The following is a 13,910-nucleotide window of genomic DNA, read 5'->3' as shown; positions in this document are numbered from 1 at the left end:
TCAGTAGTCAAGATACAGATAGGTTAGTAGGACACTATTTTTTCTGGATACCTGGTTTTCATTTTAGGACATTCCGAGATCATCTCTTCAAAGCAGAACTTGTGGAGACCCTCACTATAGCCTCTTCACCTCTTAGCTGTCTGTGTTCCCACAGTATCAGTGTTCTCATTACAGTATGTGCTGTGAATATTCTTTCTATGCTTCTTTGAAATTTTTTCCCCGTGTCTCCACCTCCCTTTTGTGCCTATTGACCATCAGATGCCCTACTGTATGTCATGCATCCCCAGTCTCCCAGTACATTGCTGCCATTTAGGGGGAGCACCATCTGTACATAGCCAGCATCCAGGCAACTATGGAAGACTTCATGCTTTTGTCTGCAGCAGCCATCTATTTGTCATCAAGGGAGCAGGAAATACACTTGTCCTAGTGACCTGAAGGTGTGGCTTCACCCCCCCCCCACACACACACACACACACACACACACACAGGCCAGAGCTGTCTGTGTCTCAAGGACTGAGCTCTAATTGTCACAAGGCTGTGAAACTGCACATCATCCTTTCCTCCTGCAGATTTTTCATCTAACTGTAGACAGTGAGGATAGGTGGTTGATCTGAGCACCAGCATCTACCATCAGCTGCTGACAGTGCCAAGCTCACAACCTTTGTTTTGTTTCACTGAGGTATAAGGCCCTGTTTACGTGTTGATGGTCATATGAATGGAATCACCTCTTAACATCCTTCAGACTGAGTCAGCATGACCCACTAACTCCTATCCCACTCTTGCCTACTTGTTACATCACCCGAGTGCTGCATGGACTCTACTTGCCTGGATCTTACTCAAGGTTTTAGTTTTCTGTGCCACTGAACTGGGCTGTCTTCTTGTTTGAATTTTTACATCCTTGTCTTATGCAGCATTCCATCTTCCCCATGAGCAGCGCAGGAACTTAGTATTCCTGTTATACCAACTAGTTAGTCCTGTACGTGTCTTTCTGCCACCCCTTACATTTGTTCATGGCTGAAATTCGCAAAACTAAGTTGGGAACTATTTCTTTCCTGGGCATAAAAATGACTGAAAAGCAAAAAATCAGGGTGTTTCCTTTTTTAATCTCTATAACAAGAAAATGTGGCAGTCTGATTTTGAATGTAATGACAGCACTGAATACAGATTTCCTTTGGAGTATTTATAACTGTTTTTTTTTTTAAGAAACTGTATTTATTTGAAGATCCAAGTACTGCATATAATGGAGTAGTATGCATTTGCAATCTATGGGTGTTGAACTTTTGACTTGAGATTAAATTATTGATTGTCAAATGAGAAATCTGTTCCTGTACAAAATGCCCATGCACTGTAAACTAATGGATTTGTTCTGTTACTGTTTTAGGTTTATTTTCCTGATATTGAAAGGGCAGAATGGCTGAACAAGGTAGGATGATGATTTAAATAATTATTAAGGGACATGGGAGATGAGCAATCTTGATTTTTCTTATTTTTTTATTTATTTTATTTTATTTTTTGGAATTACCATTTTCCTTGGTTCAAAGAATTAATGACTTTTTATGGAGACTGATGTAAGGGAAATTACCTGGAAAAGGTCCAATATGCAACTTATGTCCTATAGAAGAAACAATTGAATGTGCTTTGTTAGAATTTGACAGAATTCAAGAGATTTCAGGAGAAAATGTGCAACATTTAGATAACAGTTGTTTTCAAAACTTGAAAATTGTAATGCAGTTTCATGCTTTGTATCCTGAGAGTATGTCACAACAGAGGGATAAGATGAATAAGATTGAGTGTTTTTTTAGATTTTATGGTCCATCAGATGTGAAGGATTATTTAATAAATTGTGGGATAGTGATGGGATGATGCATAAATGATGAGTTGGTTATAGACAAAAGGGTGGGGAAGGATAATGGATATGTTTGTTTTACTGCATGTAATACAATTGATATTATGATATTAGTGTAATACTATGTGTGTATAAGAAGTCTCTCCCACTGTTTTCGATATGTGCCTTGGAACATTTGCATCCACATGAGCTACCACCAACTCAGGATTACAAGAGATCAGTTTACCATCCTTTCCAGTGAACAGCACACTCAGGAATGCTCTCCCCCCAATCATGCTGCACTGGAGTGTCAGTATTGGAAAATTAATTCAAGCACCTTGGGTGGGAATAGAATCCACAGCTGTCTCATCTTACTACTTAATACTGTTAGTGGAACTATTTTTTTTCCATCTCTAGCCTAGGTCCATTCTAATAGTGATGATCGACACAAAAACTAGCTAAATTCACATGTTCTGTCTGCCTTGTCTCATTCCATGTTTGTGTTTTGGGCTTTACCACCTGACCCCCCAACAGTTATATAGTGGCAGTCTGTGATAAAGTGCGAGTAAACCTTACTTGCTCACAGTGGTGCTTGTGGTGATGGTGACATTGTTTTTGTCTTGAGGGCCGAGACCAAGTGACCAAACCAGAAATTATCCACGCTCTACTGTGTTGCTTCGTCAGTATACAGTAACCTATATAAGTGTGAGGGTGTATGTGTTTATATTTATTCATTTTAAATTTTTGTATTTTTACGCATTTTATGTTGCATGTCATAGGGTTATATGAGGTTACTAAGCTATTGATCCTAAGGCCTCTACAAGGTTAGTCATGTTATACTCTTGTTCCCTTACGGATCAAGATAGATGGTCTGTGTTTGCATGCGGATCTAAGATCATCACCAGCTGCCCCTGTCTAAGAGGGACATAGGTGAAACCCCCAGTATAAATTTAAGGTTTCCCATCCAGTTGTCCAGGTTACACTTAAATAAGGTCATTGAGGAGTTCTGTATTACATGAATTGGGAGTTTCTTCCAGAGGAGTGCAAACCTCTGGGAGACATATCTCTCTCGCCAGTGTGTCCTGTTAATATCACAGGCTAGGTTAAGATCCCTTGAGCAAGTGAGTTTTGTCCTTTTGGATTTGCAGATGTCTCTGAGGTCTCTCCAGTTGCTGCAGATGTCTCGTGAGGTACATTCAGAAGGGAGTATTGTACTCTAGTGTTGGTCTGATGAGAGCCAAGTTCAGGGGAGTTATAACCTACTTAGCTTTAGATGCTGTACCTTGCTTATGAGGTGTGCAACGTAGAAGGCCTTCCTTACTGCTGTGGACACCTGATGATCAAAATTAAGGCTGCTGCCAACTTGTGTTCCTAAATCTCTCACCACTGAGTTTGAACTTAGGGGAGTATTATTAATGCTGTAATTAGCAGGAATATCTCATTTGCGGAAGGGGATGATAATGCAGTTTTTTGCATTTAGTTCAAGTCCATGGCTTTGGCACCAATCATGTGGGGGATTCGATGATTGCACAACTTTAGTAAGCCATAGGCCATCTATTTTCACCTGGACTTCTGAAAAATAGATACCAAACAGTAGGGGGGCCTAGCACAGATCCCTGTGGAACACCACTGGTAACAGGTCTGCTAGTAGAATTGGCATCCCCAATTTTGACTGTATGTGTTCTGTTTATGAGCCAGTTGGCAACTAATCTAGTGACATAAGGGTTAATCCTCAGCTGGGGTGGATTTCTCAGTGATGCTTGAGTGAGAGATTGTGTCAGAGGCTTTGGTTAGGTCCAGATAGGCAGTGTGAACTGTTTTGCCTTCATCCAGGGCCTTGGTGACATTCTCAAAAAAGTCCACCAGGTTTAGTAGCAGGCAAGATCTGTCCTTAATGAGCCAAACTGGGTCGGGTCAAGAGTTTGAAAGTCACTTATATTCTTGTTGATAAGGTCCATGATGATTCTCTCCATGGCCTTGCAGATAAGGCTGGTTAGACTGTATGGGTCTATAGCTCCCGGGATCAGTTGAGGGACCCCCTTTGTGCAAGTGGATTATGGTTGCTGGTTTCCACTCAGATGGGAGAAAGCCAGTGCTTAGACTGAAATTGAAGAGCATGCTCAGTGGTTCTGCTAACTCCTGAATTAGACCATTTAATAAGCAACCTGTGATGTTATCCATTCCCACAGAGGCTATGTTTTTGGCCTAGGACAGTGTAGCTATAACCTGCTCTCTGGAGATCTTAAGCAGAGGACTGGTGATGGGCATGTTATGGGGTATGATTGGTGGAGATGAGGGGGTGGTGAAATTTTCACCAAACCTGTCCGCTAGCTGGCTGATTATGTTCTCAGGTTCAGTATAAGTGTTATCGTTCACAGCTATTTTGGCACAAAGCTTGGCCTTCCCTTTTAGATTTCAGATGTAACTAAAGAATGCTTTGTGATTTTCCTTAGCTAGGGATGCTAATTTAGTTTTGTAATTATCTTTAGAGGACTTTAGAAGATGTCTAATCTGCTTGTTTATGCTTTGGAGGGAGTTTTTCCTTTGCTGGGACCGTTCCCTCTTGTTTTTTGACAGCAGTTTCTTTCTCGTATTGTATAACTTATTTATGCTGGATGTCCACCAGGGAAACTTATTTTTTTGTAAGGATCTTGATTTGATCCATTCAAGTATGCCTGAGTCTATATATTTATAGAGGTGTTTATAATGGACATTTGTGTACACCTCAGTCTAGGGGTCATTGTTGGCAGGGGATCTGAAACTATTGATGCCATCACTCAGTAGACTCTAATTTGCTTTGGAAAAAATTTTTTAACCTTTTTGCTCCTGAGCGTGAGTCAGATACGATCGTTACTTCGAATAAGACTGATACATGATTGGACTTTACCAGGGAGGGCCCCACACACATAGGGTGATGCAGTGATTCCCCATGTTGGTGAGCACTATGTCAGGGATGTTAGAGCCCCTTGTGGGTGTGCTGACTATCTGCTCCAGAGCATTTGTGTTAACAAAGTCCAGGAACCCTTGGGTGAGCGCATTTGTGCTCGTATAGGTTACCCAGTCAATGGAAGGATAGTTAACCACCCATGACCAGGGTATTTGGCTGTACAGAGAGTGACTCAAGTAGGTCCAGGAAGGCTGTGTTGTTTTTGTGGTTCGTGGTGGTGGACCTATAGCTAGCAATGATGTGGAGGGGGGGGTCTTTTCTACAGTTAGTTGGATTTGGAGTAACTCTAGGGAGTCGTACTGTTTAACGAGTCTAGAAATGTGTTTGCCTTTAATGAAGATGAATACTCCTCCTCCCTTGTTTTTTTGTTTTTGTTTTTTTTTCACGTTTGTTGTGTGGTCCGAATGTGTGGAAGGCATTATAGCTTTGCATGGCCAGGGTACTCTTTGTGGCCTTGAACCATGTCTCTGTGACTGTGCAGACATCACCATCTTCCAGGGTGAGAAGTGTTTCAAGTGAGTGCAGTTTCTGATTTAGACTCCTAGCATTAAGCAGCATAACCCTGAGTTTGCATTTGGAGGATATTTTTACGTCAGGAATTTTGTTCTGTGACATTGCCTAAAAAGGCACTATGGGGGAGGCCTTTGCCAGTATCCTAAAGCCTAGAGGTGACAAGTAAAGACCATAAATGGCAAAGCTGCATGGTCTGTCGACCATATCATCTCAGGCTGTCACATACTGGATCCCCCTGGATTGACACCAGAAGCTAAGCCAATTATCAGTCATTTTTTTGTTTGTATTGTGACATCATCCTGGGTGATGGAAGAATGCTGCTTAGAACAAGGGACATACCTGCCTGGTACACCTAATCTGAAAGCTCCATCATGTCTCTCTTCGTGTATTCCAGTGAGGTACGCCTCAAGTCATTCATTCACTCCAACATGGATTATGATGGAGTCATAAGAGTACTTGTTGAGAGAGTTGACTGTATATGTGATTTGGTGGATCCTGGCACCAGACAGTTAGCTGACCATGACTTTCTCCTTGTCCATCCTAGTGAGGGGGGCATCTTTGTGTCTCACTTTGGAGTCACCTATGATCAAGACATTTGGTTTAGATATATTCTGCCTTAAGGGCTTATTGGGTGAGACAGTAATACGTGTGTTATGTAGTGGGTGCTTTTAGGACCATATTTTGTGCAGAAGGTTTGCACTTGTGCTGTTCCTCAAGAGTCCTTGTTTGAGTTTAAAATGTGTTGGTGTATTTCATTTTTATGAACTGTAATTAAAAGTTATGTATGTAATTTTTTCTATAAAGTTTACAGAATTAATGTGGAATTCTAGGCATTTATTTATTTGCTTGTTTACTTGTTCCCAACTACTTGTTGATCATTAGCTCCCTTCCATCTGATGACCCATTTGTTCTCAGGGTGAGAATGTTCCCAGCTTATTCGTTGAGTGGCATTCTAAAATGTTAACAAATTAGTGCTGTTTAACTGCATTACTCAGATCTATATGTTAGTCAAATTTACATGCATCTCTGACATTTGATATATGAGAAATTGCAAGATTTCCTGTCTGTTTTTATGCAAACAGTCCCGATATGAACAGTTGTGTCTTGTGGAAAAAAAAAATAAAGACAGATATCTTGTTATTTTTAGGACAAAAATATTTTCTAATTTTCCACTGCATGAAACAGTGTACACCAGTCATATTCCAAAACAGTAAGCTTTTATTCTGATCAAAAAGTGATATATTGTGCTTTGCACTGCTTGTTGATGTTGTTTGTCCTGCAACATCTCTCATTTCAGTAAACAAGTCCTGCTTTGTTCATTTGAAAAGGTGGCAAATCTAAATATTTCCAAACACAAAACCTGTGATGAATATGACTAATAAAATAGTGTACGGTGCAGTGGTACTAGGTCATTGTTAGTTGATCTGTTTTTGTTATGAAGTAACGCAAGCCATTCTATTTAGGGTAGTAGTGGAATTCCTGTTAATTTTGTCTGGGTGACACTTTGCTTGAAACTGTTACTGGCCATTTGGCTGGCACTTATTTTCATACAAAGCTTGCTGGATTCAGTTTCTCTGTGGTTTGGAGATGGAGGAGTCCTTTACTTTTTAAGCAGGCATTCCATGTATGTTTGGTTATATACTATTACTGTGCATTCACCTAGTTATTGAGAAGTTTTTTGCTCTCCCTGACTGTGTGGCTTTACTCTGTGTGGGCAAAATCTGCTGAGAAGAGCTTTGCCATGTTGTTTAAATTGCTGTTGCTGCAGTTGATACAGCCATCCAGAACCAAAATGTGGCTTTCAGAGATGGTGGAGATGGGGTACGTCTGTGTATGCATGCTGTCATTGTAATACCCCCTTCCACAAAGGTTGTACAGTTTGAAGTTCAGGAATGCTGTTAAAGTATATGTCTTAGCGTCTTTTTTAGCTTTCAGTCCACTACTGGTTTGTTTTTTCCTGCAGTGTTGCATCATTACAGACTGTGAAAACACTGGTAAGGTTTATGTCTTGACTTTATCACTTAAACCACGTGAAGGTCAAACTAGTTGGGAGTCATTGATGTCTCAAACAGTGATGAGCAGATTTGCCGTAAAAATTTATTTACTGTACTAGATGAGATAAAACTCAGATTCAGCAGGTGCCCAAGCCACTAAAAAAAAAAAAAAATGAAGGTTACCTGGTTTGTACTCTGGGCTTTATTCCCTATATGTCAAGTGGAGCTGGCTAGTGCAGGAGAAGCACTTGATACAGTACAACTTACAGTAGTTTGCCATGCCATGGTTGGCATCCATCTTACCTGAGAAACAGATGTGTGGGTGACCCCAGAATCAGTGAATGGATCCCATTCCTAAGTCAAAGTATAATTGAAGTTCATGTAATTAGTATTGTTTCAATCCTTGATGTTAGCGAGAGGTGTTCTTCTACATAGCACCTGCAGTGTGCCCAGTAATGACTCCTGCAATCTGTATGAAGTTACTAGTATTGGTAACATCTAAGTACGAATGTAAATGATCTTTTATGAGACCCCTTGCTCCTACTGCTGTTGGAACTGTCTGGGTATCTTTCTTCCACATCGCCCTTGTTTCTGCCTGCAAGTCCTGGTATTTTATGACTTTGTGTCTGTCTCTACGTAAGATGCTGTAGTCAATGATTGATGCTACTTTGGCTTTTTTTCATGGACTACTGTAGCTGGTTTTCTCGCATCTATTTTTTGAACTGTTGTTAATGGATGATCCTATGTGATATAAACGTCCTAATTTTCTGCATTGCTTTGTGACTTATGTTTCCAATGTTTTTCAGTTACTTTAGTATTATAAGGTTTGCATAATCCCCAGTGAAACAGTCTTGGCACATTATTATGCCTATCAGTATACAGTCCTGTAGGATGAGCAAGCAGATGTAGAACCAGAGAGGCTGGCACTGTTACCAGCATGATGACAGAGTGTGCTGTGTACCAGAGAGACACATGTACCATATGTATGACACAAAAGTACTACAGCAGCTGTCAGTATAAATGAAGGAAGCAGTACAGGCGAGCGAGGTGTTGAATATGTTAGAGGTAAGGTCATAGGACGATAATAGACTATTGGCCCATGTTCCCACAAAGTCAGCACCTGTTTCCCCCTGTCCAGAAGGGACACAGGTGGTATCACAGGGGTGTATTTTCTGTTTCCCATCCAGTCGTCCAGGTTCCTCTTAAAGAGGGCTAGTGAGGTACTCTGCTCAACATGGAGGGGGAGTCATAGGGCATAGGATGGCCGGTTGCACAGGCTTGTTTATTTTATTATTTCTTTTGTTAACCAGTTTAAGCTGGTTGAGTGTAATCAAAGACCCTTTTTCAGATCTGGCGTGGACAGGAAAACTCCTTGACATAACTTTAACATAGGGATCCTCATTATTGAACATGCCTAAACTTGTAGAAATAATATATGCATTTTTACAAAGAAAGTCTGGAATGAGAGCAGGGTAGCTGAGAAGTACAGTGAAAAAAAATATATGAAGGATCAGTGGCAATGATTAAAATGGGAAGGTTCTTCTATTAAGTTTTGAACAGAGGGCATCTTAGTGTTGTAGAACGTTTTGAGGCCGTTTCACAACTTTTCGGGATGTAAAATGAATTAAGATAAAACAAAGGTTATAGTCATAAGTTATGTAACCACAGATGAACTGGTTCAGTCATACCCATATTTATGGGGACTCAAAAGGCTTCCCTTATAGCAGCTAAGGAAGCTCTTGTTTTTGCATATGGATAGTAAGATGCAAGCAGTAAAAATGTTTTTAGTCCCTTTAGTTTTACATATAGGTCAGGCATATATTTATCAAACAGATTAGAAGTTGTAGACAAAAATTAATAAAGAATTGAAGGAATTTATCTGGAAGGGGAATAGGGCAAGAGTTAAGTTGGATAAGTTGATCTTTCTAATATTGTACAAAAGTGGGTTAGGATTACTTCATTTGGCAGGATATTTTAGAGCTACAGTTAAGGCTTGTATGCACAATGGAAGTAGAAGTTTGAAGTGGAAAGGGATGATGTTGAAGCAGGGGACAAGTTCATGAAATAAGGAGAATGTAGTAGTTTTATACCCTGTGCGCAGACTCAAAGGAAATTTTCCTCAGGTAGATGGCAAATGTTGGAAGTATACTGAGGAAGAAAGAGGTAAATGGAACATATACTTTGGGAGTGTAATGACTCTGTCAGAAACATTGGGTGAGGAAATAGATGTAACTAAGGAGCCAGGATCCAAGATATGTCAAAAAAAAAATCAGTTAATCGAGAATGAAAATCAAAGTTTAAACCAACTGTATTTTAAGTATTGACTATTGTAACATATAAAAGAAGTAGAAGTGGGATCTTTAGAAAAAGGTAGTAGAAAATTACATAGAAAAATGCTATTTGGGAGAACAATGTGGCTTTTGAGGAGGAGTGAGGTTTATGGGAAGGTGGGAACTGATCAATTTATTTAATGATGGATTGACGATAATTATACAAAATACATGTGATGTATAATGGTTGCAACAGAGAACATGTTAATATTTATTTTCTTTTATGTATGTTTGCCTGTGTCTTAAGTGATAATTTAATAAAGGTGTTAAATTGAAATAAGGAGAGAGTGGGATTTTGGATGCAGATCCTTAAGGAGAATAATGTCAACCATACAGAATATTATATTTTAAGAACTTAGTCACTGCAAGAATGAAAAAAAGGAGATCTTGCCAGTAGGGATGACTGGAAGTAGGAGTACTATTGCAAATCAAATTTCAGTCCCCACTTAAAATATTCTGAAGCTCCATAATAGTAGTTTTTGGTGGTATATAAATGCATGCCAATGTAGTCCTCCTCCCTTGCCAGTAGCACCTTACTTACCATATATCTGTCAATATTGTGTTTTTTTCCTATTTCTATCACTATTGGAGTCCCTTTTGTCTGTACCTGAAAGGCCATTTATGTTCCAAGATAATATGGGTAGAGTAGCCATTATGATAAAAGGGTATTTATTATTTCCATTCAACATACTTGACCGTTTTTTTTTAATGTGTATTTACAATGTTTGTGTTGCATGCATTCACTAATGTTTAGCAGGCTGATCTTTTATATGGTTATTTCTTCTCCTTTTCATTCAAACATGTGTCACACTTTTCAACACTTTTGAAGTTTTGAAAACACTCAATCAAAAAACTAAATACATTTTTGGAACACCCACATCTCCTGTTAACTTAGAAGATACACACAAAACTGTGTGCACCTTCAGAATTTGGAGTTTAACCCTCCAAATAGGAACTTTTGCTCCAAATCGACAGTTATACCCACAGCCATTACCTAACCTGAATTAAGGTTACCCATGCTAAAGTGCATATTACAGCCTGTCTTCCTACTTACTATAATTGATGACTGTTCTTTTCTTATCTTTATTCCCCTCCCAGATGTGAAAAAAACAGCTTATCTGTTTCCAGAAAACATTTACTTTTAGCCCCAAGGGGAAAAAAGCACTGTCTGTCTTTTAAGTACAACTACATTGTGCACTGTTCTTTTAAATGCTTTAAAGTATTCAAACTGCTAGTGAAACTGCTATCTCTTATTTACTTCTCATAATTTCCAGCTTTATTTTTTTTCACTGAACTTGACATTGTACGTTTAAATTTTGTATAATTATCAAGATTAATTTCTTGCACCTGTAGACAGTTCATCTCTATGTAAAAGTAGTTGGAAATGAGAAAAAAAAATAATAGTTTATATCTCTGCAAATGCACTGTTCATCATATTGATCACTGTAGCTATATGGATTATATCCTGCCAAGGATATGACATCTGGTCAGTTCCTAAAGCTTCAATGTCTCTTCCACATGCCTATTCTGTTAGGCAGCTTAAACTGAGCTGACTTAGACAAGTTTGGGCTATAAGGCTGAGATCTTTACTGCCATCTAAGTGTGCATTCCTCTGAGACTTTTGAGGATTGACATTCAGCTTGTGCTGTTCCTTTGCTGGGGCGATAAATTCCCTTGGAGAAAAAAGAGCATCCATTTTCATATTTCTGTTGCTGTTTTATCATGTTTCTCCCTTTAAAAGTTATTTTAAAACTAGGAATTTTGTATTTTAATGTTATGACAAGATTGTAATATGTTTTCAAAATGAGTGCTCATTTTTCCTGTCAATTTAAAAGTTGTGTAAAGTAATTGAAAACATTTTTTCTGTGGAGAGGTTGAGTATCTAAAGTAGTTTCATTTGGTCTTCAAACTGTGGATATTCGAATCTGAATTGGATCCGAGATGGCAGCATCAGTAGCATTTGATCTGAGATCGAAGCTCCTCCCATTACCCACAATGCCCATGTATCTCCTTCCTTCCCTCAGATCTCATTTGCCGCTTTTGAGTTCGCATTGTGGTCTCTGTGCTCCAGGCTTATCTTTGGGTAAGTGTTAGTTTGCAGTTAGGTGTTAGTTTAAGATTCCCCTACTCTCCTTTTTCTACCTCCTCTACCTTGCGTCTTGTCGTCGGTTCAAAAAAGAAAAATCTTTAGTGTAGTTCCCTCTTCACCTCCCCACTACCCCTTCTTGTTAGTGAGTGTATGTGTGTGTGTGTGTGTGTGTGTGTGTGTGTGTGTGTGTGTGTGTGTGTGTGTGTGTGTCTCCTTTACTTCCATGGCATGGCTGATACCCAGAAGCCTGTCTTTTGGAAGTGCACAGAGTGTGGCCATAAGCTTTCCCAGTGGATGGCCACACTCTGTGCATAGTGTGTTTCGGCGCAGCCCATCTTCTCATGGCCTGCTGCATCTGTGTGGGCATTAACCCTAGTAGGGCCCTTAAGGATAGAAGAGCTAAACTGGTCTTGAAAGGCTTTTTTCCCTCCTCGGGAACGGCCATCCCTGTTGCCTCTAGCCCGGCCATGGCTGTGGCCACTTCTTCTCCTTTCCATGCCTCTGATATGCAACCTCACGCATTGGGGCCTGAGGATGGGGACAAAGCTAAGGACAGATCTAAACAGGACAGACCCAGGAAGAGATCCCCTGACTGCTCGGTTCCGTCAGGTCCTCCACCCAAGGCTATGGCTTCTTCTAGGCCTGGTTCCCCCCGCGACTCTGCTCACCCAGATTCTCCCTGGAGCCGGAAGTTTCCAGGCCACATTCCAGAGCCTCTCCTCACCGGCACTCCAGACCGGCCTTGGTGGCTGTGTCGTCGTGCTCTGCTCGTAGTTTGAGAGAGGCAGAGATGGACAGGATGATGCAGAAATTCATCCGCACCCAGATCCAGTTGAGAATCTTGCCAGCCCCCTCTCCCTCTGGAGCGGGGAGCTCACAACCCTTTTTCTCCTCCATACCTCCTTCTCCGATCTGACTCTGATCTGACTCTTGGTTTTGGAGTCTTTCGATTCGAGAAGTCTTTAGGTCTGGGGGGTCGGCACCAACGGTTCTTTGTACCTTCACACACGCCGTTGCTTTGAGTGTGTTGGATCCGAGCTCTTGGAGCCGTAGTCTTGGCATCGGATCTGAGGGTGTGCTGTCAGCTCCGAGTTTGTCGGACCGCAGTCTCCCCCTTGGCATCTCAGCTCCTGTGGGCTCAACTTCGACTCCTCTGCCGGATCCGAGGAGAGCAGCTCCCTTGCTTATTTTCCAGGATGTCCGCTCTTCTTCGGCATTCAGAGTGATGGAGAGAGTCCTCTCTGAGTGGGTCGTGACCCCTGACCATTTCCCCTTGGCTCAGCTCTGACTCTTTTGACGTGTCAGGGACAGCCTGTGCTTGCTATTCCTCAGGGAGTTCCCACTCGGGAACAGCAGGAAGTTTGCGAGTCCTCCCCCGAGAGTCCCAATGAGTAGGTGCCTCACAAGCGAACATGCAAAAAGAAGCACCTGGACTCCTGTCCAGAGTCCCTCATAGATGGCACTAACTTGGAGGAAGGGAAGGTTCCCCCAGATCACCCCCTGAGGATTTCTCTTTTGGAGATATCATGGAACACCTATGCCAGAGAGGTGGGTGATCCTCCCAAAAACCAACCCCAGATGAGTCAGTGTTCCTGGAGGCATTTGGCATGGGGCCCTCTACCTCGTGGGTGTCCCCCCTCCCCCCCGTGGAGCCACTTGTGGACCTGGTCACCACCAATGTATGGAAGGAATCGGACACCGTGGAAACTATTCCAAGAAAAACAGATAAAGTATTAAGCCCCCTACTGGACAAGCCTAGCTGGAGTAAGGGGTCCCCAGTAGCTCGTGCAGGAGAACTCCACAGCCCAGCCTCCTGACATGGAGTCGAGGACTATGGGTCATTTGAGGAAATGGGTTTATACTTCAGCAACCTCTTCCATAAGGGCACTGAACTATATGACTCATGTCATCTGATTACAGTGTGACCTGGTCAAGGAAGTCACTGAATTGCCCCTAGAGTCCATGTCGTTGGAGGGCAAAAAAAGTGTTCTCTGCATGCATGGCCACTCTAAGTGCTGTAGCAAATATGTCCATGTGTCCCCTTTCCCATGCCACAGAAGGAGCCACTAGGGCTGCCGAGTCTGGCGTTGCTGTGAGGCGGCACCTCTGGCTTTGGCTATGCTAGTTCTTGGAACCCTTCAGGGCATCCTTTGCCAATGTCCCCCTATGATGGTTCTTCCCTGTTTGAAAAGTCTGTTCATGAGACCCTGGT

At 41.4% G+C, this 13,910-nt stretch overlaps 1 protein-coding gene across 1 annotated transcript in view; it reads left to right on the top strand.

Annotated features, from left to right (window-relative positions):
- Positions 1-1,383: 1,383 nt before the first annotated feature.
- LOC122794826 (extended synaptotagmin-2-like) overlaps positions 1,384-13,910 on the top strand; it is a 443,380-nt gene continuing 430,853 nt past the window's right edge. Inside the window, exon 1 of the mRNA XM_044063431.1 lies at positions 1,384-1,423. The gene's annotated coding sequence lies outside the window, so the exon portion shown is untranslated. The remainder of the gene's footprint in view (positions 1,424-13,910) is intronic.

Source organism: Protopterus annectens, chromosome 2.part1, assembly GCF_019279795.1.
Source record: "Protopterus annectens isolate FY-2018-M chromosome 2.part1, PAN1.0, whole genome shotgun sequence".
NCBI classification, from domain to species: Eukaryota; Metazoa; Chordata; order Ceratodontiformes; family Protopteridae; genus Protopterus; species Protopterus annectens.
Note: the sequence above shows the minus strand (reverse complement) of the source record. Positions and strands in the feature narration are given on the sequence as shown.